General features: G+C 40.1%; 1 protein-coding gene across 2 annotated transcripts in view; it reads left to right on the forward strand.

Annotated features, from left to right (window-relative positions):
- Positions 1 to 4,543: 4,543 nt before the first annotated feature.
- PLEKHG1 (pleckstrin homology and RhoGEF domain containing G1) overlaps positions 4,544 to 25,610 on the forward strand; it is a 126,545-nt gene continuing 105,478 nt past the window's right edge. Inside the window, exons 1-2 of one of the 2 annotated variants that reach the window (XM_038133597.1) lie at positions 4,544 to 5,002; positions 16,947 to 17,015. The gene's annotated coding sequence lies outside the window, so the exon portion shown is untranslated. Of the gene's footprint in view, positions 5,003 to 5,074; positions 5,341 to 16,946; positions 17,016 to 25,610 lie in introns of those variants that run through there. The other variant, XM_038133598.1, reaches the window with a different exon arrangement.

Genomic DNA, 25,610 nt, shown 5'->3' on the forward strand with positions numbered 1-25,610 from the left:
AAGAGGAAGTGGCTGGGATCCTGCTCCAACTTTATTTTGAGCTTTTGACTGTTCTGTCCAGAGAAAATGGGGTAAGCATCTTCCATCCTGGAGGGGTTGCGATGGTGGCTTTGCTATGAGGAGCATGGAACTAGTGGGCACTTTCTTCTAGAGCAAGATGGCTGCAGGCCAAAGTTTGAAATTAACAGCTCAGTTCCAGCCTTATAACCTAAAATACTCCAAAGAAAACTCAGCTGGGAAGAAGATGAGCCCTTATAAGACTGAAACATGGTTTTTTGTTTGCAAGGGTGTAGATGCAAATATTTTCAGGAATAATACAGAGGAAAAACTTTCTGGAGAAGAACAGATGGGAAATGTAGAGAGCTATTATTTATCACAATGAAAAAAGCATCATGGTGGAGGTTGTGCTTAAGACCCAAGACTTGAAAGGAATTTGAGACCTCAGCTGACAACATAATTGCACTAGCTTTTGAATTTACCAGAAGCCTATTTCATGAAAACTGCAGCTGGTCTCTGTGCTTTTTTCTTTTGTGAAATGCAGTTGCATTTGTGGAAGATCCAAGCATGGCTTCTATGTGGAAAAGCAAATAATCTCAAAGATGTTTATTCTGCATGGAAATATTCCCAGACAAAGGAGTCAAACCCTCTCTCTAGAAAGATTAAATTCAGTCATTTCCTTCTGTACAATATTTTGCTCTTTTCTTATGTTGACAGTCTTCATACTTGTAACCACTAAAGTTTATCCTCTAACTCCCATTCTTTATGCACACTATTTGTTTCCCAAGGCAAGTGGCATGCAAAGTCATCTTGTATTTAAAGTACTTCCACTTAAACTTTACAGTAAGATTGGGAGTAAGATATTTTGAACTTTGTGATTAAATGCTTTAGCAGCTGTTGCTGTAAAGACTTAAATATGCTTCCAATTTTATTTTTTTTTCACACTGGTATCTCATCAACTTGGTGACAATTGAATACCTGCAGGATACAGGCATAAAGTAGGATGATAGCATTTTATTTGGTATTAATGATTTTACTGGAACATATAATTACTGGAATGGTTGTGTACTGCTTGGCATTAGTGTACATGAAAGAGTGTGTTCTATGAAACAGGAGCATAGCTCTAAAAACCCCCTACACATAGTAATATTGCTTTGCAAAGCAAATGAATGTACCTGTGCCTGCCAATTAAATTGTATTGTGGGTGGAATAATTAATTTGGACACAAGGCAAAGAGCACATTGAAATTATTATTATTATTATTATTATTATTATTATTATTATTATTATTATTATTATTATTATTACTACTGACTGGGGAGTGCCTAGGTTAAGATTATATCTGTTTTCCCTGCTTTACACCCTTGTGCATGGCATAGGTGCAGCAGTTCTCTTCTACACATCTTCCCCCTCACCAAAAATCAATTCTGGGATGTGTCTTTTTCTTTTAAGTGTGTGTGTGCGGGGCCATCTTTACAAGTAGCAGTTTTCTGTTATTGTACAGATAAGCTTTTTCCCCCTCTGATTCTAACTCGGAACAGATAAACTTGTGCTTCTCCTCAAGTGAATGCTGAAATTTATCATCAGTCAGCAAAACTGAAGTGACAGTGATTTCTGAACATTTAAAGGCATTGGTTACAGTTTCGCTGAGTCACTGCCAGAATGAGGAAAACATTAACACAATGACTGGTGCAGTTCAGAGCTGGTGACGTAAAGATATGCTGTGATGTTTGAGAACATATGTAAAAACTTATTGGTAGACCAGTTGATAGAAGCAGACCTAGAAGGAAAATAATTTTAGATTATAGATGCCCAACACAGTAAGCAAATCACTTTCAACTAGTACATGAAGGGAAGCCCTGGTCACCATTGTGAAAGACACCGACTCATTAGTGGTGTGAATTTCTGACTGCCAGCACAGCAGGAAGGATAGAGGTGAAGAGCTGGCAGGTGGAGCTGGATCCCACCTTAAGTATGGGGGAAGGCAGGGATCCTGCAGTGTGAGAGTATGAGAGATGTTGTGAGAGTGAGCAGAAAAAGATGAGTGTCAGAAAAGGTGGAGCTGGGGGGAACAAAGACTTGCTTCTTGCCTGTGCACAGGAGTGTTGCTGAGGGTGACTGACAACAACTGGTGCTCCCCCCTCTGCCACTGACCTTCTGGCGCACAGGCAAAACCCAGGAGAAAGGTTCACCTGCCTGCAGCCTCCTTGTCACCTGTGCCCTTTTACCAATAGTCACCTGAATTACCTTCAAAGACAGGACTTCCCACAATTTGTCCAGGTATCTAATTCCTCCAAAAATGGGTGGTTCTTCAGATACACTATTTTGTGCTACACTGTTGTAAAGCTTGGCCTTTAAACCTCTCTCACTCCTTCTGCAACAATAATCTTACGTTCCCAGTCAGTTGCCTTAAAACTCAGGGTATTTTGTCAGTCCACTGTAATGATATTTTTAGCACAAGCAAACAGAAACCAGACAGACTCATGATCAGTCCTTTGGGGAAACGGAGGTAGAAGGATGAAGAGAGAGGAAGAGACTTCTCCTCTTGAAGATTTTTCCTGTTAGTCACAGTACTGAGGAAAAACAAACTCCATATGGAACAGATCATGTAAGGCCTTTAAAACATATTTGGAGAGACTGTACAGTTTCTTAAAGGAACTTGGAATAGTCTGTGGTTTGGGGCTTTTGCTGTATTTCCCATTTGGGGATGTGTGTGCATTTTGATTTGTTTTAATTTGGACCGAGTTAAATGCATCAAGCAGTAGTTTGTTTTATTACCATCTTTCAAAGATCTATTCATAAAGGAAAAACATTCCCTGATTCCCCAAATGGGAAAGAGTTACAAATGCTTCTCTCCCAGTAGTTTCATCAGAGAAGTTTTGCTGCTTTTTTTCTTGCTTTTTAAATTTTTTTAATTTTTTTTTCTATCGACTTGCAAATGAAGGCTAACTTTTTGTTCCCAGCATAAGGCCAGGGTGTAGTGTGCTGAGGCAAGGATGTGTGCTCAGTTGGATGCTGAATTTAGACATGGAGTAGGTATGTAGTGCAGGAGATCACAACCAGTGGGTTGATTTTAATGAAGCTACTGAATCTCATCTGAAATTGCCCGTTTCCCACTTGCTTCCCTGTCAAGCAACTTTGCAGAATACCATTCCAGAGTATTAACTGTGGAGTCCAGCCTTCTGTGATCTGCCTTTCCTGCCTGGTAGGATAGTGATGGCTCCCAAGGAAATAGGAATGGAGTGAGATTTACCCCTTGGTTATAAGGCTCTTCACCCAGAGGGTGGATGGCTCTGGAACAGACTCCCCAGGGAAGTGGTCACAGCACCAGCCTGGCAGAGTTCAAGGAGCATTTGGATAACGCTCTCAGGCACAGGGTGGGATTCCTAGGGCTGTGCTCTGCAGGACTGGAAGGCCTGGACTTGATGATCCTTGAGAGTCCCTTCCAACTCAAAATATTCTGTGATTCTATGATAACTATGCTGTAACTCTGCAATGTCAATAAATGTTATGTGCAAGAACAGCTGTAATTAAAACATTTGAGTTTTGTTTTATTTTTAATGGAAAAGATAATACAGTCCCACTTATTAAACACAAAATTTTGTTTAGAAATGTGGCCAAAATGAATTAATAAATGGGATAATCTTTTAAAATTCAGCACCGGCCTGAAGAATATTCAGTGTGCATGTTGGGAAATAGCTCTGGGCTTCTGAATCAATGACAGAGAAACAAACTCTGACCAAGGTGTTGCGGTGGTTTTGGGGGGGTTTTTTGTATTGTTTTTTTTAGGATTCCAATGAGAACAGGTAAGATGAGGGCAAACACAAACTTCCTGCTTTTCTGAATTACTTCTGTAATTACTTGTTTTGACATCTGAAAAGTATGAGTTGTTCTAACCTCCCAATTTTCATTGCATTCCACATGCTGTGTATTAGCATGAGTAGAGCGAGTATAACAGTTTCTCTATAACAGAGAAACTGGTATAGAACAAAAGCAATACTGCTTTACTAAATGTGAAGTACGGAATGAGGTTTTGAAGGAAACCAAGGATTTTGTTAGGGCTCAAAGGAATCAGGAGCACTGAACATGTATGAAGAATCCAGGCTTTATTTAAGCCAGTTTTTTTTTTTCCTCTTTTGTGTGTGTCTTTTTAATGTATTCTTTTTTTAATGTTGTGTAACTTTTAACACATCTTTCCAAAGAAGATGACCCAGATGCCTGCCACGAGGCAGGTGTAGTCTCTGTCTACAACCTCTTGGAATTTGCTTTTTACGGGTCTGTATTTCGTGGTGGACTTGCCCCCTTCGCATTTTGGCAATTTGGCAACTCATTTACAGAAGCTCTCTCAGACCTGCGGTGGCGGAGAGGAGCCGGTGAGCAGCTCGGCGAGGCGGGGATGGGGCTCGCAGCTGGGCGGAGAGGCTGTGACCTGACACACGGGGGAGGGCAGGAGAGCCCAGAGCTTTTCCCTCCGTGAAAACAGTAGCGGATTTTAATTTTTTTTTTTTTCTTTCATCCTATCCCCCATTCCCTTTTCCTCCCTTCTTCTTCTCGGGGCTGTAATCCGACTGCTCTCTTTGGCTCCATTCCAGAGACAAATCCGAGTGGTTAATCTCTCTTCCCCCTTTCCCAGCCTCGGGGGCTGGGGGCGGCGGACTAGGGAGGGGAAGGAGAGCAGAGCGAGCACCAGCCCAGCGCCGGGCCAGGCCTCCCCGGGGAGGGGCCGAGGCAGCGGCTGGGCTGCGGGAGCTGCATGGAGGAGGGGAGTTTCACAGACTCCTCTGCCCGGCCGGGAGGAGGAGGAGGAAGTTTGGAGATTAAGCGGCTGCCCGGAGCTGCAGCGCACGGAGCGAGCCGGGGCGCGGCCGCGGGCGCTGCGAGGCGGACAGCCGGCCGGCGCTGCGGAGCGGGGTAACCTCCCGCACTCCGGCCCGCACCCCTGCTCCTGGATTCTCAGCGGGAGGAGGAGCGCTGGGCGAGGGCAGAAGACGGCGAGAGGCTGCCGGTGAGCGCTGCCGGGGGCTTTGTTCGGTGCGGCGCGCCGAGGAGGGGGCGGCGGCTCCCGGACCGGCTGGGCTCGGGGCGGGGCGGGCGGGGAGGTGCTCGGTGTCCCGCAGCCCCGAAACCGCGCCGGGGGCTCGGCAGCGGAGCGGGCGTTCCGCGGGCTCCGTTCCGCAGCCTTTGTGCGCTGCCCGCCGCAGGCACCGTGCGCCGGGCTCCCGCCGCGGCCGCCGCGCCGCTTTGTGCTCCGTCGCTCCGCCGGAGCCCGGGCTAGCCTGGCCGAGCTGCACCGGCACAGCCCGAGCCTGGGGGCTTCGTCGAGTGTCTTCGGCGAGGGAGAAGGTACTTCTTTTAAAATATGATAAAATTCCATAGGGCCTCAGGTTTTGTGGGGATGCTTTAACAAAACCCCCGAAATCCATCCTCTATTTTTAAAAATGCTTTAAAGTTAATGGGATTGTGATAAGTACGGCCTAAAGAGGTTTAAAAATATGATTGACCTATTGTTAAGGAGCAGGAGCTTTGATTCTGTGGCGAGGCAGTGGGGCAGAGCTGCCCTACAGGACCCTGTATGCATTTCCCCTGTATCCTGCGCTCATCTTTGCTTTGCTTTGCGGGTCGTGTGTCCCAGTCCCTCTTACTGGAAAAGAAGCCCTTCAGATCTCATCCTTCAGTTAGCACTGACAGACCTGAGGCACTTGTTTCCTTCTTTCTTCACCAGCCACACTGCTCCAAGTATGAGGGAAAAGGACCTGAAACAAACTTACTCGAACGTTCAGCTGGTTTCCAATACGGTCTCCCTTTAGATGGCTTTTTTCCTCCTATGATTATTAATTGGCAGGCACAGAAAGAGCTGTGGCCTTGATTTTTTTCTTTTAGTGTTCGCTGGTACTTCAGCAGGTTAATAACTCTGCCTAGAGAACCTGATGACTTATAGGTGTTTTGAAAGCTGTGTAATAAGAGCCTACTAATAGTCATCTTTTGCTACTGTTTCATTCTTGGAGGGAGCAGTCTTTGCTGCTGGAGTGCTGCGGTTCGAATTTCCACAAGCGTTTGTTGCCCGTGCCTCTAGCTAAATTTATAAAGGAATCCTGTTAGCTTGTGTGAAGCTAAATCTGGCTGTAGCAGCTCCTGGCTGTACAATTGACTGTGGTTGGCAAGGCACAATATATAGCTTCCTTGAGATTTATTTTAAGGGTCTTTTTGCCCCTAGTGTTTGTAGGGCACGTAGTTGTCATAATTTTGGGAACTCTTCACCGATGTGTGTGTGGGTGCTTTGGGATGAAAACATAAGAGTTATGCTAAGGTTAGGAAATGTATTAATAGAGTGCTTGTCTCGAAAATATGAGAAGGCAGTTTGAGATTGGCCTCTTAATGAATATTGGTATTGTTCTCGAGTCCATGCAGACGCTTAGCTATTAAACTTGAACTCTACTTCTGCTCTGTGTTCTCAGCTGGCAAACTAGAAATGGTGCAAAACACTCTGATAAAAGGTTCCGTTTTTTAATGTGTTCGTTTACAGGAATGCTGGCTGTTTCTCACAGATCTGGAGAGCCCTAAGCAAACAGTGTGGACCAGTGGACACACAACTTAGTGCATCTCTGCAAAGGCATGGTGTGATTCTAACACTAGGTGTTAAGGTGTCATTTTTCTTGCTGTTTTACTTTTGATTTTCCAAAAAAAAAAAAGAGAAAGGGAAAAAATAGGTGTGTAGCCTAATCAGTTTGTAATTTATAGTCTTACTTGATAATATCTTGCAAAGACAGCGTTGACTTGATTTTTAAGTGGAAATCTTCAAGTAGTGAACCTAGTTTGTTGGCAGCTCTCATCATTTCAGGACATCTGCTAATGTGTTCTTCTTCCTTGGGCAGGATGTGAGACTACAAATTAACTGTCTAGAGGCATACTTTGAGACTGAAGTGTTTGATTGTGAGGCCATGGAAAAAGGTAGAAAGGGTTTGGAGCTATCTAACTGAACACTTGGTACCTTCCTGTGTGGAAGTGAGGTGGTTTTGACTAGGTGGGTTTTTCTATGGCGCTGTGTTTTGGGTTTCTTTGTAGTTTTGTTTTGTTATTTTATTTTAAACCTTTGTTGTTCCCTAGAAGGGAAGTGAAAGTACCTGCTTACTTTTCTAATAAGTGGCATGTAGTGAGTTTGGGTACTTTTTGGTAATGTTATTTGTGTAGGTTGGTTTGTTTGAACCTTTCACTGACACAGTCTTTCATGTGGCACTGGTGATAGTATTTTTGTGAAGTCATTTGGAGCAGTATGCATGTTTGAAAGCCTCCTTGTGTGCATTTATTTGGATTGAGTTGTTGTATACCTGTTGTCCTGTGCCTTTCATATGCTTGTGATTTCTTGGCTCCCGTTCAGGAAAGGCTTTTTAAAGCCCTGCTAACCAGATAGGGCTGTAGCAACTGACAAAGGCATTTACTTGAAGTAGTGCTTTATTGTCTTTGAATGCAAACTCAGCAATGCAAAGCTGGTCTGTTTCTCTAACCATGGAACACTAACAGAACTGTAATCTGACATTGGCTTCTGCCATTTTATCTTGCTTTGTAGTAGCATCACCCGTACAACTTTTAGGCTCTGGTGAGTACTTCTGAGATCAACCCAAAAATGGGGAAATCAAGAGCACAGTTTCAAAATCTGCTGTTAGTAATTTTGAAGAGTAGATCCACAGATGAGCCTGAGACACTGCTGTTGAAAAAAAAGTTTATGTAGAGAGGTGTTGTTTCTAAAATTGTCACTAAAAAAGACCAATCCTATACCAAAACAATTCTTAGGGAAGGATACTACAGAATGGATGGAGCTTTATTTTTATCTCTTTTTTTTTTTTTGAAGAATTCAAAAATAGCAGTATTTTAAGAGATACTTAGCACAGTTGTTAAAGTATGCCAAAGACTCATTCAACTGTTGGTTTTTTATTTATTTATTAATTTTCTTCATGCTTGATTGCCATTCCAGCAATTGCTGGGCACCACTCAGCTTCTACTGGCCAAGCCAGAGCTGCAGCTCTTGGTTTTGGGAGCATGGGGTTGTGAAGAAGAGGGACCACATTTCTGGGTGGCAGGATGGCCCTGTCGTGTACCCATCTGTAGGGTCAGATGGGTCAGATGTGCTTGGTCACGAAATAATGGGAACATCCAAGCTGATGAAGGGGGCCGTTTGCAGGCTCCATTTAGAAGTGTTTCTCAGATTAGAAATGTATAGAGCTGTGGCAGTTACAAATTGGAACAAAGGAATTAATCTGATGTGCGTTCTCTTTTGCATTCAGTCGTGTTGAGAAGGAAGGTTGCTGTGTTAAAGAAACGTTTTATTGACATGTTAAATTAATTATGGCTTTAAGTTACTTTGCCATAAATTTCTTAATTGCCAAATATAGTGAACAGATATAGGATATATATCTAGAATATATAATAATAATATACCTAGATAATAATATATCTGGAATATATAATAGAAAATAGAATAATAAAATATGAAAAAATGGAAATTAATAGTGTAATGTCTACTGAAGACAGTTGGAGAGATGGTGACCCTCTTATAATAAGCTGGAATTTTTTCTGGTGGGGACAATGAGGATGTCTTACCACTACTTGCTCTAAATGACTTTCTGCTTCTGTAGAGTTAAGAGGGGGAGGTGGGGGAAAAGAATTTTTGCAGCCCTCAGCAAAGTCTGGAGTGGCTGAAAGGCTTGCAGAGCTGTTGCTGAATGGTTAATTCTGAGAACCTGCATTACTGTCACTGCACATAGAAAGTTGTAGCTAGTAGGACTGTCAATGAGGGGAAAAAAAGTGGAAGAAAGTGTTATTCTTGTAAACTTAGAATGCAAAGGATGTGGAGCCTAGATTTCCCCTCCACTTTAGAAAAGCCTCACACACCATAGTGAGTGGTGAAACCACGAAACTGGCCTGGGAACAGGAGTAAAGGGAATGAAGAGTAAAGTCAATCTTAGTGCAGTGGCAACAGTTGCAACTCTTAAGTACAAGAGTCTTTTATATAGGTGGCTAAGAATACAAAAGATTAATGTGAACAGATTCAATAATAACTAAAAGTACCAGTATGGTCTGTTGGTATTCATTAATTTTCAGTAAAAGTGTGTGACAAGCTATCTCTTAGTACTTAAAGTCTCCCAAATCACTTTAAGGATATAAACTTTTTTTTTAAATTATGGTAGTTGTATCAAATAGGTTAATATGAACTTGGCCTGAAATAGGTTTAGCCATGAACTTGATTACAAATACAGGAAAAGAAAGGGGCCTAGTCAGGGAGGACTGGGGAAGGAAATAGAAGGAAAAACTAATTATACTTATCAAAGAGGCCTGAAAGAAGCAGTTGTCTAAGCCATGTTACAAACTCTTAAACTTTCATCTCTTAAACACTGTAATCTCTTGACTGGGATGCCTACTGAAGTACCTGTTCGTGGGAGTGGTCACTACCTGTGTTTTCACTAATCACAATGCAGAGCATTGCTGTGAAAATACAAAGCAAGGTGACGCTTTGAAAATTTATCTGTAAGAGTGACTTCATGCATTTGACTTGATTCTTTTCTTCCTTCCTCAACATGAGCTCCACTAGCTCTGCTTCCTAATGTTCTCTGGGGCCATGATGATTATGCTAGTGGAGGCTGCCTGTATTTTTTATAAGTGTAGTGATAGGTATAAATTGGGCTGGCAGCAGTTTCCCATGTAAACTTTAGACTGAAGCAGTGCTAATTAACTTTGAATCCTATAAGTCTTGATTGCCTGCTCTGAGTTTCAGACTGCAAGTGGTGCCAAGCCTCTTCCTGTAAGCATACATTCTGTAGAAACTTGCTTGTGAGCCCTGCCCAGATGTTTTAAAACCTAACTTAATGAATGCTAACTTAATTCATGCTAATGAATTTAAATATTTGAACCTTTGTATCCATTCAGCTGTTTCAGGATCATGCTCCAAGCATTAGTATCATTCAGCTACTGTTTTCTGCTGATAAGATGTGTGCTTCCTTTCCCTGGAAGTACAGAGCAGAGATAAAAAGTGTGTCATGAGTACAGTGATTGAATCACCCGCTCATGTGCTTGCTCACAGCCATTGGAGATAAAACCTTGGGAAGAAGATGGCTGTTTGGGTTGCCATAAGGAGCAGTATCAGGAACAGCGTAACAGCCAGTTTCTTTTCATGGTCATGGCTGACATCTTCCAGCATTGTCATCTGGGTGTGGGCTTCAAGGTCAGCTTCTGCCTTTTAATTAGCCCACATAAGGAGTCTCTAGCTCCTAGGTTTAGTGCATAGGCTCTAGTGCTTGTACTTTCTCCCATGCTTCCCCTTGTGTTATGCAAAGTTGTCTGTAAACACAGACAAGTTTTGCTCCCTAACCTCCTGTAAACTCTGGTTTGTTAAAGTATTTAGAAAATGTTTACCCTCATGAACGTCCCCTAAGATTAGATACACTGTCTGCTACAGCTTCACTGTGATTTCTACATACTGGAATAAATGTGTTGTTTGGGGGTTTTCTTTCTGTTTTTGTTTATTTTTCTGTATTTGCATTGCCTACCCCAATGAGTCCAGATCCACAGCTGAGGTCCCAACATATTTGAGAAAGGCAGAGACAGAGCAGCTTCCTTTCTGCTGCTGCCCCTGATCTGTGGTGCTTCAGTACAAAGTAACATAGTGCTTTGTGTCCTTGATGTCTGATATGGGGGAAAAATGATAGTTCCTTCTGTGTAAATAATTTTGAAAATAGGTGAGATGAAGAACTGCTTATTTGCACGTCAGTAATCTTTATCACTTCAGTATGCACAGAGCTTTCCACTTATTGTTTTAAACTGAAACCAAGTTAATAGCAGAAACTTGGGTTTGGCTTACGAGCAGTATTGGTGCTGCCAAGATGAGCGTGCTTCATACTCAAGTGCTTATGAAGCTTTCTCACTGTTTAGTTTCCAGTTCCTTCTCACTCTGCTGATAACATGACTCGAGAGGTTGCTCAGAGAGCTGTCACACCTCAGTGTCTGAGTGATCTCATCATAGTGCTTGTTCATTTGCTTGTGTCACATCACATTCTGTTGCTTGTGGAGGCACTAATTTCTCTGAAGAATCGGCAGTCAGCCTATTTGAATGGTAGACAAAGGTGTATTTAACATTTTAATCATTATTGAATTTTGATTATTAACATTTGATTAACATTTTGATTATTAACATATTGATTAACATTTAATCATTATTGAATTTGGAGAGAGAGTTTGCCTTCCCTCATACTCTACCACCATGTGGTTTATAACATCATCTTTCTGTCAGTCTTTTCTGGTAATTGTCAGTCTCTCTCATGTTGGATGAATCTGAAGTCATAAATCTCTGATTTGCTTTATCTTGGTCATTCTGTGCTCCTCCTGTCTTGAAGAGGTTGCTGTCTGTGTCCTGCTGGCAGGCAGGACCACTTGGCCCACTCCTCTCTGGATATAGCCTCTGAGAATCCTTGCCTTATCAGGTTGGTTGTACTGTGAAGGCTCTTCTGCCTTATGGTATGAGGAGGTTGCCTCCATCATCTCTTCCTCCTGAGCTTGAACTCATTTAATTTCCTGAGCTTTTCCCAGATTTTTGGGGCAAAGCTGCTGACTTTCTCAAACTCCACCTGCAGTACCAAGCATCAGGCACAGTGTAGATGTTGAGGTAGGCCACTCTAGAATACTGTGATCTGTTATTGAGTGGAAGTAAGTAATTTCTGAGGGCATTAATGACTATTTAATCTCTAAGGTTTCTTCCTGATATATAGGGCAGTATCTTGGCATGCTTGTGCTCCTCTATTGCTTTAGATGACACAGTTCCTAAATTGGTATTGGAGATATCTGTGCTAGGAGAGTCAGTGCTAGGCAAATTTCTCAGGGCAAAAGGACAAGTTCTCTGCAGACCTTCCCTTCAGGAATTGTTTTCCATTTTCTTAGAGCCTGCCAGCAGGGAAGTGCAGACTAGAGCACTAAGAAAACCCCACTTTTCTCTTGGTGTGAAGGATAGAGTGGTTTGCTAAGGCACAAGCCATGCTGGGCAGATTTTAGAGCTGATCTCCTGGTGCTGACTCGTCCTGGCGATCTCAGTTACTGCAGTTTGCACTTTGCCGCTTCACCTGCAGCAGCTCTCTCCTTGGCAGTGTGGCCGGTTCCCAACACAGGTGTGCTTCCTCACTCATGGCTGTGCGTGCTGACAGGGTCACTTGTGTTCTTCATGTTAGACCTAGGCTGTCCTGCTGCTGCCATGCACACTGCAGATCCAAAAGGAACCACGTTGAAGAGGTTCTTTCTGCAACCTTGCAGCAGAGGATCCTGCTGACAAACAACCTTTGTTCTCAAACACAGATATGGCTCTTGCACTCCTCAAGCCCCTTTAAAGCAGTTTGTTCATCCAAAGCACAGAATAGGTACTGACTCAGACTCCCACAAGGTCAAAGCAAGGAGAAGAGGTGATTTTTTTTTTCTGCCCTGTTTTGGTGAAGCAGTGATGTGGTTGGGACCTGTGATATCCATGGGTAGGGTATGGAGGAGAAAGGTTTTCTCCCAGACACCACTGCATGCTGTTTGGATAGGATAGGATAGGGGCTGTGGCTGCTTTTCAGGGAAGACTTCTGAAAAAACAAAACCATGATGATCTCATTTGCTCTCTTCAGAAGAAAAGCTGGTCATCAGCCTTTGTTACTGAAGTTCTGTTGCTTGTGAGTCTCTTTCATCTCAAGGGGACAGTGCTGACATACATACCTGACAGATGCACCTGCCCACCCTGGCTGTGCGCATCATGCAGCTCCTGGAGCTTCCACAGGGGTCTGGATGCTAGGGCCATCTGGATGCTTCTTTATTGCTACTGTTTTGTGGAGATAAGGACTTTGCCCACTAAATGTTATGGGGTTTTTTTTTCCCTTTTGCTCTTTAAATCAGCATCAGTGTTGCACAAAGAGTTCTTTCAATATTTATTAGAGGATCAGTGATGCCCATCTTCTGATGATTTCAGGAAAATGTACTGGGTTGGTTCCTTTTATTTGTTAATTATAAATATTGAGTCATATCAGGGGGTGATTAGTTCTGGTATCTGGATCACAGTTACTTGTCTGTGCCCATACTTGCCCAGTGCTGACTTCTTTCCTGGGGACAGTTTGAGGTCATAGCAGGGATGGTCTGGAGGAGTTCTGGCAAAGACTCACTCAGCTGTTGACCTTGTCATGCAACTCACCTTTTTGCTGCTCACTGTTGTGAATGGGTAGAGTGAAAGAAACTCCAGGAGCGCTGCTTGAACTTAGTCCTTGAAATTAGCTTAATGTGTCTGGGAAAGCTCTCAGCTGATTGCATGTGGAATAAATCCGTTTGCTTGGGATGTGGCGCATTTTCCGTCTGTTAATCGGTCATGTCGTGCAGTGAGAAGGTGCTACAGTATGTGGCCTTCCTGTAACAGCAAACTGCATTCCTCAGGCAGAAAAGCTGGGCTTTAGGAACTGGCACATAGCTCAGTAAAAGTCATGTCAAATAAATTTTTACTTTGGTCCTCCTCACTGGCGATTAAACTTGCACAATGGTTTGCTGTCTAGCACATGTGAACATCTACAAAGAATTTTATTCTGAGCTTTTCTTGGAGGGTCAGTATGTGGAATTGTTCAGCAAGAGTATTTGTTTTAAAATGCTACAATATGTGTTGACACAATTTCGTTATGTCCAATGCACGGTATAATCCAAGTTGTAAGGATGGAGTTGTATGGATGTGAGGTGTGGCTGGGGGCTAGGTGAGAGCAGGAATGTCAATGAATGGAATGAATGTCTTGATATCCTACTTGAAATGGAAGCAAATTCCCACCTGTAGGTTTGTGGAACACAATTACATGTAGTTTGGGTGGCTCTGGCTTACTGTGGTCTTTTAGCCTGGCTGAAACAGGATAAGGAAATTCTTTAAAAGTAGAGATTTAAAAGCTCAGACCTCATGATTTGAGGGAACCCGTTAATTGGACTAAAGTGATAATGTTAGCTTTCACCACACTGAAAGAGTGTGTAGAACACAAGGGTTATGTGTCATTTACACTTCTTAGGGAAACTGAGGTAGAGATAATCTCAGTGACTCCTAAGGGATAAAGTAAAGCACCCATCCTCTTACTGAAAATTATTTTGCTTGCCTCCCAGGCTTACTAGATTATACCTGAAAGGAGAACCTTAATTTTACAGCATTTTGAAAGATAGTTTTCAAGCTTCTGGGCTTTTAATTTAACATTATAGTTTGAACTCCAAGTTCCAAAGTGCTTTTCACAGGACAGCCAGACATTATGGTTCAAGTCAGTTTAAATATCCGAATGCAGGTTTCTTTAGTGCTTTTGCTTCTTAAGCTGCTGTTTGCTGGATGCTTTAACCCTATGTATTTTCTGAAAGTGATTAAGAAGTAAAGATTTTTGTTAATAACTGTGATATATTTCTAGACTAACTAAGACTATTTTAAATCATGCAAACTTTTTAAAGATTAAATGGAAATTACAGGACAAATGATGGTATATTTGTTAATCACTTTCTTGAAGGAAACATGCAACATCTTTTCTTCATGATAGTTTTTCTAGTACAGAAGTGTTCAATTTTCTTACACTGATTGTTAAGAAATAAACCACTGAATTGATAAAAAAATTTCACAGGATGAAAAATTAATTTTTCTTACAGACTGTCCTGTTTTATAGTGTGAGGATAGTAAAATCTGTAGAAAACCTACTTGGAAAAGTTAAAGCAGGCTGATAGAACATTCTGTAGCATCCAAGAGCTTGTACTTCAGTCAATTTGGATGTGACTGTAAGACCCTGTCTCAGATCATCTGTTGCAAGGTTTTGAAAGGCCATTGTAACTGCTGGTAGTTAAAGAATATCTCAGCTTTTGGCAAATAATTTTACCCTAGAATTAGGAAACTGTTATTGATCAAACTACTGTCAAACCAGAGAGCCTCAGTAAAAAGTTTAGGCTTCTTCGGGGTTATCTAGATTCCTGATTTTCATTTATTTATATATAATGTATATGATATAGATACACACACAAATGTGTATATATTTAAATGGTTGTATTGTCAGTCTGTTTTTTTGTTGGTTTTTTTTTGTTTTTTTTTTTTTTCTAGGGTTCTTAAAGAAACAGGATTCTCAAGCAGTTGAAATTGAGTCCTTTGACTCTGGAGGGTTTGAGGCTAGGGAAACTTCCATGCTAAGTGGAAAGTAGGATGGTAATTATAGGTCACTTTGCATTTCTGTTTTGCTTAATTTACAATCTGAAGTAGAGTCAGGTGGTTGGGCATTTGAATGTTACAGCTGTTATAGTGTGATCACAGGAACTTGGTGAGACTACTCATGTAGTCTTCTTCAGATTCCTAGAAATGTTAGTGGAAACTGCTCTGTGTCTTCAGCTGTTAAAAGGAAAAACTAAGTGAAGTAAATAAAATTATTGCTGTAGTTGTCACTCGGTGATATCAAAAGAAAAAAATATACTTTTTTAGTCTGGGAAATTGCCTGCTAATTTATTGCTATAAAGATAGCAACGGAGAAGGCAAATATATTGATATATTATTAAAAGAAAATTTCAGATTGATTAGTTTTTGTACTTAAAAATGTGTTCATCTCTAGATGAACATTATGCCCCATTAGCAAGATTAAATTGATGGCATTACTGTTGAAGTTAAAAATAGACCTGTATTTTTGAAATGGGTTTTTGAAATAAAAAATTTTGCCTGTTTATGATTTGGTTCAGCTAGACCAAATTAACTTGGACACTTAGCAGGGTCTCTCATTTATTCTGGCATAAGAACAAGCGTTGGGCAGAGCTTCCCAGTCTCAAAAAACCGATGATGGTAAGAGGCCTCCATAGTGTTCCCAGCCAGCTGAATGCCTGAGGTATTTTGCCATACAGGAAATCAATTGCAGCTGAATGTGCACTGTTTCCACTTGAAGTATATAAACAGGCCTTATGATGATATAAAAAAAAAAGAAAGATATTAAATAGTTTCTTGAAAGTTCAGAACAGGAACATTTGATGTTCGGTTTCTGTGGATTCTTCACTGTCACCTTTGGCTCAGTCTGTGGCACAAAAATAGCACAGAAGGAGAGGTGAATTAATGTTGGATACTCTAGAAAAGGGAAACATAAAGCAATGTCTTAGAGAAATGAAAATAATAAAAAAGGTATCCTTGTTCAGTTCCAGTTGGTATTCTGCTGAGGCTGGGAGGGGTTACAAGTTTAAGAGAGGGAATGAGCTCTTTCCCTTGTTAAATCAAAAATCCTACATTTTTAGGCTTCAAAGAAGGCTAATAAATTTTATGAGAAAAAGCTGCACCGCAATTCTACCTAAGTAGCTGGGTTTGGTAGGAGGAACACTATTTTTGTTCAGATATTTATTATGCTTTGTTGACCTTGTGAAAATACCTAGATTTGATGGAGGTACCAGGCAGATCACAGTGACCCATGTCTCTGATGTACTTTATAGGCCACTGACGTTGTTACCAGGGAAGTGAGGGCTCATTTGGATAGAGGTTTCCAGGCATTAAAGATAATTAAGTTGAAAATCAGCTCTAACAATTTCCAGAAGGAGTGTGGCCTGAAGCCCTTGGGCTTTAGAGCTTGGGAACCCAGCAGTACTTCCTTGCTTCAGCACAGGCATACAGCACAACCATAGGCAAGCTGTCTGATCCAGATTTTTAAAGATATGTAGGTAGGCAGAGGTGGTAAAGGCTCTTAATGGGATTTTCAGAATCACATTAGTGTCTAATTCCTATTCAAAATCTGACTCCTTAGCTTGTCTGAAGTGGATTCAGCCCGTGCTATGTTTTATTCAGCTGCTCTTTAGGACAGAATGGGAGGTGTACGTATGGCGAGCGTGACTTAGGGGGAATAAACCGAGGTGTGCCTAGACCCCTGCTGAGCTGTGCAGCTGAGCTCCCTTTTGTCCTTTCTCTAATTCCATAATTTCCACCCTCCTTTCTGCAGAATGCCAGAGACTCAACGGAGGAGAGGAAAAGTGACTCCATTTTGCCCAACCTAACAGTGATATATTTGGTGAGTACTCTACCAGGTAAATTTTTTTACTATTATTTTAATTTTTTTTCTTTAACTTTATTTTAAATGTGAGATGATTTTTGGTGTGCTTCTGACTGAGAGGATTACCCTTGTTGTATGGTGAACGTGCCTCAGGTTAACCATGAGGTTGCTTAGAATCCAAATCCACAGTAGGTCACTGTGCTGAACGGGCCTGGCGTGTGGGTTAGCCAGGAGAGAGCGTGTTCCTCATGTGCACACTAGTGGGGTTTTATGCTAATTAAATCCAATTTTGGGGGGCACCTGAGCAGTTAGGGGAGGCTAACTGTTCGATTTTAGCCCTTGTTTCTAAAACAGGTTTTGCTAAAGTACTGAAATTTTGTTTGGCTGCTTGAGTCTCTCCCTTTGGAAGGGAAAGTGCCACTTTCATGGGGAAACAGTGGTCTCCCTATTGGGATGGGGAGATCCAGGACAACTTTGTTCTCCTGAGATTTCCTATGTTAGTCTATGTCATTTTAACTTACTTTTTAGTGATTTAATTTTGTTTATATAATCTCACTGCCTGGCAGTCTTGGAGCATCTAGGGAACTTGGGAATGTAGGAAAACAGATTTACATGCCGTGGAAATGTAACCTGATTGCAATAACTGATTTCACTCATTTGATTATCTGCAACAAATTGACATTCCAGAAGACTTCACAATAGGACTGGAAGGAGACTCTACAGAAAAATATTAAATAAAAGAGCTTTAGGCAAGATCCCTTTCTCCACCTCTCCAGCAAGAAAGATTCCTGGTGCTAACCTAAAGGAGAATTTTCTTCTCTCTGAAAAAAGCAGACATTCAGTGGCTAGCTGAATACTGCTATTTGGAAAAACTTGATGCCTTATAGGTAATCTACTTCATTCCTTGCAGTGCTACGGTTGAAACCAGTGTAGATAAATTTATAATTTAAAAAAAAAGGGTGCATTATGTTAATTTCCCCTCTGGCTTCTGTGACCTGCAGAGGGAATACTAATATGCTATATTAGACCACAAAATAGTAATATTTATTCTCTTATCTTACTGATAGTGAGGCTTGTAATATAATTTTGTAGTATGTATTTATGATTCAATTGTGTTCAAATGTTTATGAAATTTTAGAAGAATGGCAACTTTATTTTGACTCCAGTGCTTCGAGATTGCATAACTGTAATAAAGAGACACTTGCAGGACTGTGTAGCATTAGATTGAAGTTTACATCTGACAAACATTAGTAAGATCTTTCTTTCCTTTGGATCCAAGGGAGAACAGTCTCTGTAAGCAGAAAAATGTTTTGAGGAGACTGCGAGAGGAAAGACCAGAAATTCCTCTTCCTATTTTCCAAAAATAGCAAGATTTGAATAAGGTTACATGTTTTAACATGCATTAGAGAAAAATAATTGGCATGACCTAAATTCAGTACACTGGTTCTCTGTGTTATTTGCTGATAGTTAATTACTAGCATATTTTTTATCCACAAGCGTGGAGGGGCTGTACATTCCCATCTTCCACACAGGAAATAATTTTATTTATTTAGCTTGAAGTTTGTGCATATCCAAATGCATGCAAAGTATTTGCCCAGTGACCTTAGAGTGAATTATTTGCACAAACTCTCCCCCTTTCCTGATCTCCATTTCATTTCATGTGTGCTGCTTGGCTTGGGTTTTGAGTCGCAGTGGTTTTATTGTGTTTTCATGATGAACAGAAAAGCTAACCAGACTAGCAGACTCAAATAACCTCTTTTCTGAAAGCAGAGATGACATGGATTGTGCCTGTGGCCTAAGATGCAGAGGATTTCCTAAGATTCTTTGGGATCCCTGGCAGACAAGCATTCACTGTGAAGTGCTTCAAAAAATTGTTGTGTCAACAAAGCTGGAGTGTGTGGGAATGTATCAGCTAAGGGGATAAGGCATTCAAGGACTAGATGAAGTGCATATTGTAAGGAATTAATTTTGTGGAAAAAAGGAAGAAACACAAAATATAAGGACTGGTGTTCCATAAAAATAGGACCTTAATGGTTTAGGCAGATATAGCTTTGAGGGATGGATGTTGAATCTAACCAAATAACCACTGGTAGTTTTGCCAAATTTGCTTTACATGTCAGGCTTAAATCTGGAACATCTAAGAAAATTTTCATTCTGAAAAACTTTTGGGGGTGTTGGGGGGAAATGTTTTATGAAATTTGTTTCTATTTTGTTATTATCCATTTGACTCATATAACAATATTGTTTGTTTTTAACTGTTTCAATAAGTTGGTGGTTAGAATATCTTTAGAAGGATTAAAATGGGCTTCAGCATCTATTAAATCATAACATGTTGTAGCAGAGAAGGAAGCATTAGATCAATATACTTTGTTCTGACAATTCCATGTGACTTTTAATATGCAGTGTGTTTATGCTAAAAGTCAATACATTAAAAAAATTCCTGGAGCATTTGTGCATCACTGAATGCTTTGTTTAGGTCATGCCTTTAGTGCTGTGATGGCTTGCAAATCTGTGTGGGGGTGGAGAGGAATGATCCTATGCCCACGTATGAGCTTTTCTGTAAGTTGGGTTTATTTTTGGTATGCAGTGAAGCAGAGGTACAGAGTGAAAATAAGGGTTCAGTTGCAATGTGAAGGCAATGTAAAAGCTTTTCTATTGTGGGAAGTGCCTACCAAGCTCTTAGAGCAGTTGCATTAGTGTCCATGGGAATATTTGGGGTTTAATTTAGCATGCTAGATTAGGGCCTAATACCTTAATTAAGGCTCACATTTTTAATAAGTTTCCTGCAAACCCTTTGTGGCTGACTACAGTTGTGGAACAGACATAATATAAAGCCCATCTCTAGGGTTTTCTGCTGTTGGCAGTTTTATGAAAGCTGTCATTCTATTTCAGAGCAGTGAAGCTGACCAGCAAACTTAATCTTTAATGGAAGGATTCACAGATCTGACTAGACTTCTTAAAAAATGTTAATCCAAATAATTTATGCCAGTAATGTATTGAAATTCTATGTACCTATTACATTTAGACTAATGTTTTTATAAAAATTGTGATAACTGTTTCAGAAAAGCCTTTGTTAATTGATAAAATGGCGTTTCCAGATAGAGGCTGCTTAATTCTCTTATCAGTTCCCATGTTGGGGATTTTCTGCTGTGAAAAGGACTAAATGAATTGTCTGAAAAAATTCAGAAGTAATATAATTAGGATTTTGTGTAACTGGTAGGCAAAGTGATTTAATTTTTACACATTTGTATATTAAAGTGTTGAACAAAAGTTCTTATATTTTTTTTTTTAAATCCAAAGAAACGAGCTCGCTCACGCCTATCTGCTTTGCCCCCGCCACACTTGCTCGGAGTGCTCAGTCCTTTCCCACTGCCATCTCCTATTGTTGCGGTCAAGGGACCAAGGAGAAGTGTACACTTCCTTTTGTGTCCTGTAGATAGGACTTTTTAATTGATGACTGCTGCTTTCTTTCTGGCAGAAAGGAAATGAATGGGCAGTAGTGATTATAGCACATCTGTTGTTTTCTGGTGAGCATCCTGTACAGCAGTGAAACTGTCTTGAAGACTACTTTTTTTTCTTTTCTTTTTTTTTTTTCTGTTGGTTTTTATTTTGTTGGTTGCTTGTTTTTTTTGTCCTGTTCAGGACTAGTTAGTAGAGAGGGTACAGGGACAGTGTTGTTCCTTTATCACAGGTGTAGTTAGAGCAGGAAAACAAATTGCACACTGGAAGAAAGTAACTTGCTTTTCAAACAAGTGTATTTTACACATGCATACACACACACACACAGTCTTACAAAATCTTTATGGATGTGCTATGTATTGGTTGCACGTGAGTCCTGTCTTCATGGTTGACTGCCTTGTCGATTTAATACTCCAAAATCAAGCTGGAAATGGCTTCCTTTGAGGAAAGGGACAAATAAGATAGCATTCATACCAAGGACCCAAAAGCTGAAGCATTCACACATCTTTCACTACAGTTTCTAAGATGCCATTTCTAAGTCTGTGATACCATTGCCCAGCTCCTGCTTGAGCATCTACTGCTTGATCTGTTGCAGCACAGCTCTCAGAAGTGCTGAGAAACAACCTGGGGAGCTCTGTAGTGTGCTCCTGCTCTCCTAGAGAGGAGGTTGGGCATGTATGGAGCTCCTCACTTTGCTTTATAGATGATAGGGAAGGAGGTTCTGGGGACAGATGAATGGTGAGCTATTGGTAGGTGTCTGGCCTGAGAGAAGACTGGGACTTGATGCTGGGGAAGACAAATGTCTGGAGAAATGATTGAGGAAGGCCAGTAAATCAGCTGGGTGAAGTAGGTAATGGTAGCAGAGTGTACCACAGGTTCTCCCTTCCATCACACCAGCCATAATTTTTCCACGACTTCTTCTTTTTAACTCTTGTATTTTAAAGATGTGAAAGTGGTATGCACTCTATGCAAACCCTGAGTGTGTCTTGATCATTTTGTTCTCTTGCCATGCAAAGTGCTTGAAAAACCATTAATTGAAAGAGCTCTGTGAGTCTCAATTCTTACCACTTATTTAGTTTTTCTTTGTTCCTTCATTTTCTTTCGTCCTGTTTAATTGTGCTGTTTCATGTGAGTAAGGTGCCAGTACTCTGCTTTTGCACAGACTAAACATGTTGGTACTTAAACTAACAGAGTTTGTGTTGGGCTTGGATGCAGCTGGTTAACTAAAGTCAGGGGGCTTGGTAGTGCTGCCCTCTTCCTTGGGGGTTTCTGATGCATATTGGATAAAACTGGGGGATTTTTTCAGCCTTTTCTTGTCACTTGCAATCCCGAGAGCTGCTTTGTCCCTATCCTCTTAGGAGAGGATCCCTTAACAAAGGGTATGTTGAGATGTACAGCTTTCTATCCATAGGATGCTGGTAAGCTGGAAGCTTACAGCCTTTCAAAGGTTTTTCAAATAACTGATGCACCTGGCCACTAGAGATGGGAAAAGTAAGAGAGCATTCTCTGCTCTAGTGCACACCAACTTGGCTGATCACAAAATTCATGATGCTATAAATGAATCATGCTGCAGTTAATGCCCCAGGTTAACCTTTAGCCATTCCTTGATCAGAGCATCATTCAGAAGATGAAAAAGCAGGTGGCAACCCCAAATTTAAATTTAAATTGGGTGGGGTTTCCTTCAACCTGTGATAAAATTGTTTGTTCTTTTTTCCCAAAGGCTCATCTAAGAGTAATTTAAGCAACTAAGTAGTTCTTTTGCTTTCTGAGTGAGATACACAGAGACCTTGTTCATGCTTCTGAAGCATTTTAAACATTTAGCCTACCCCCACAGGATTTCAGAATTATCTTGCATCTCTTGGCAAGCATTATGGTGTATCTAAATATTAGTCATGGCAAAAGTCAAGTAATACAGGAAAAAACCCACAGAATCATTCAAAATTTCTTTGTTCAAGGCTTTTAAAATTCCATTTTATGGATCTCTTAATATATTGAGCTTTATAAAGAGAGCGTTTTTAAGAAATGTGATATATTGTTTGAGCTTTTTAGAATTCTGAGCACTACATTGATGGATTATTCTGTACCACTTGAATTACTTGTGAGAAACACTTGAATATTTGTGTGACTTAATGTATTCAAGTTACTGTATATGAGTTTGCTAAGATGGTTTTTTATAGAATCTTGGCTTTGAGAACAGGTGTGACTTCTTTTATCATGAGTTTAAGATGCAGTATGTGACATAGAGCATGACTATAAGTTGTTTTACAAAATTTTCAAAGACAGATCTTTGAGTACATATGGATTGATGACAACATACACAAGCCAAAATCCTATTAAAAATTAAAAATACTTCTTCCATTGAGGCAGATATTCAATAAAGCCTGATACATAGCTCTTCAGTAAACGAAACTTCAACAAGACCTTCAACCTCTAAAAGAAAGATTAGCTACTGCTTTTATCACTATGGACATCGCTTTGAAGAAACTGAACATCTGGTTTCCTTCTGGTAGAATTATGTTCTGTCCACTTCACCCTTTGTAAAAGTAAATATTTTTATTAGTTATGTTATGTTATGTTATGTAGCAATTTGAAAAAATATTTAATACATGAAAGAAGCCCCAACCTTTGCATATTTAGCTTCAGTTACAGAAGTGAAATACATCAAATGATCTTATGTTCTTGATTAATAAGTTTCTATTGTATTAAAAATTATACCATTATGGAATTTGATAAGAGGCATAACTTTTTCTTTGTTTTCCTTTTAATAAGAAAATATTTCATTTTCTCCCTTTCTTCATTGTCCCCTCCCAGAATTATGTTTGTCAAACCACAGACATTTCAGCCCTCGCTCCTTTACTTCAGTTATGGCTGTAAACTGCACTTCCAGGGTAAATCCACCTGGATGATATTTGCTTACCCCATAATTTAAACGTGTAAAGTTACTTTATAAAGATAGTGATATGTTTTGACTGTGATCAATCAGAGGCTAAGGTTTATTTGAGATGTAGATTCTAATCCTGTTTTCAAGGTAAAATAGAACAGACTGTAATACCATAGTTGTTATATTTATTTCTTTTTCGTAGAAATAGATTTCTTAGGAAAAATGCCCTCCATGCATCACAGGTTTAAACACAAATGTTACTTGTTTTGCAGTGGTATGAGAGTGAGTGGATATCTTTTAAAATACACAATAAAGCCTTTTAACTAAGAAAAGGCATTGGACTTAATGAAATGTTACACTCAAGAAATTATTTTACAAGTCAAGCCAGTTAGGAATATTTCAGCCAAAAATATTTTGTTGTAAAACAACAATTTATTGAAAACAGGACATTTCACACAAGCGGTTTTAGACAAAACTATCAGCAAGAGAAGTTTTTCAGATATAGGATTGTAAGAAAACCAGTTTCAGTTCCATGGAAAAATAACAATGTAACTGAAAACTCAAGCAAATGCTATCTCTCTGGAAAGCTTTGTCTCTATATTTAGTTATACTTTCTTTTTGAATTAGAGTCCTTCAATAATCTCTAACTCTTTTTCACAAGGAGCATGGCCATTTTCAAAATCCTACTTTTTATTTTTGTATTAAGTAGGAAAGATGCCTTCCTAGTTGATTCTAGTCTGTTGATGTTCATTTTTGCAAATTGTTCCCGTGGAAAAAGAGTCTTTCATTATTTTAATGCAAACTTGCTGACAAATGGCAGACATGACATGACTCAAATCATGACAAATAATTCCCTCCGTTCTTTTTTATTCCCCATTTGACATGTATCAAAATCTGCTGGTGAATTTAGGACTTACTCCAATTTCTTATAAATTTTATTTCTCCCATTTGTTGTTGTTATTATTATTATGATTGGTCTAAACTGTGTTGCTTATGTAATAGGCACTGTAAGTGCCTGTCTCTTTACTTGATGTGCCAGTGTTGAGGGTTTATTAATCTTCAGGGTGAAGTAAAGCCTTTCAAAAGACTATGCTATCAGAGTAGACAGCTTTTGATCAAGTGGGTTGCAGGATAATTGAGCAATGCTTGTGCCAATCTGTCTAGGATCTAAACCAAAAATACAGAGTTTTTATGTTTATTTTGGGAATCAATTCGTAGTTGTACGTTTGCCTTGTACAGCAATATTTATGAGAAATGACATTGAAGTGGACTTTAAACAGCACATTATAATAAAAAATGTTACTGTGTCTCTGAAGCACATCTGGTAATGCAAGATGTAAAGCTATTAATTTGGTCAGGACAATGATTTCTTTATGAATTGGGGCTAGCCCATTGAAATGGGTTTGCTCCTGAATTAATGATGACGGAGGGTGGGGAATTTGGAGTAATGACCATCTGCTGGGTTGTTGATGTCCAGCAGGCTTTAAGAGACAGAGTGACGCCTGTGGTAACGTGCTTGGGCAAATGTTAATTTCTGTATTGTTACTAAGCACAGAACAAGGAAACAAAAGATGGATGAAACTGTAAAATTTAGGTAATTTTTTCGTGAGTGACAGGATTGTCTTCCAAGGGTTGAAGCTTACTATTATTCTCCATCCCTGAGAGCAGCTTGATTTGATTCCCCCACCAGCCAGGAGACATGAGAGGCAAAAACCCCAAATGCTTTTTACTCTGGGGACTGGAGGAGCCCCACACAAGTGTTGTTGTGCTTCATCCCCTGTGGTGCAACAGTGCATGTGTGATAAACTGAGTCCCCAGCTCTTCATCCCTGTTGCTATTCATTCCATGGACCTAAATGGCTTCCCAAGATGTAGTTTAACTGCCTGAAGCTCTAATTCTCATGGAGCTCTTTAACAGCCTTTTAGCACTGGGAGTGGTGTACATTTCTTGAGATTGTCAAATCATATTTTGTCTTACCCATACCTTTATGAGACATAAAGATACTTGAGTAAATTCTGTAGTGTAAATAACTGTATAAATGAGGGAAGCATGAAATTCCCCTGCACAAGTAATTTCCTTCCCTGCTTTCTTGGATATTAGTCTTCAAGGTGAGTGACATAAGCTGCTGCATCTTGCTCGAAATGAGATTAGTAGCTGGGGGGTTTTCCTTAAAACAAACTGGTAGAAAAATGCTTGCTTCTTTCTGTGGAAAGCATATGTGGAAAGCATAATGTAAACACACATCTATTTATAAGTAGGCATCATACAAATAT

The sequence above is a fragment of the Motacilla alba genome, chromosome 3 (genome assembly GCF_015832195.1).
Source record: "Motacilla alba alba isolate MOTALB_02 chromosome 3, Motacilla_alba_V1.0_pri, whole genome shotgun sequence".
NCBI classification, from domain to species: Eukaryota; Metazoa; Chordata; class Aves; order Passeriformes; family Motacillidae; genus Motacilla; species Motacilla alba.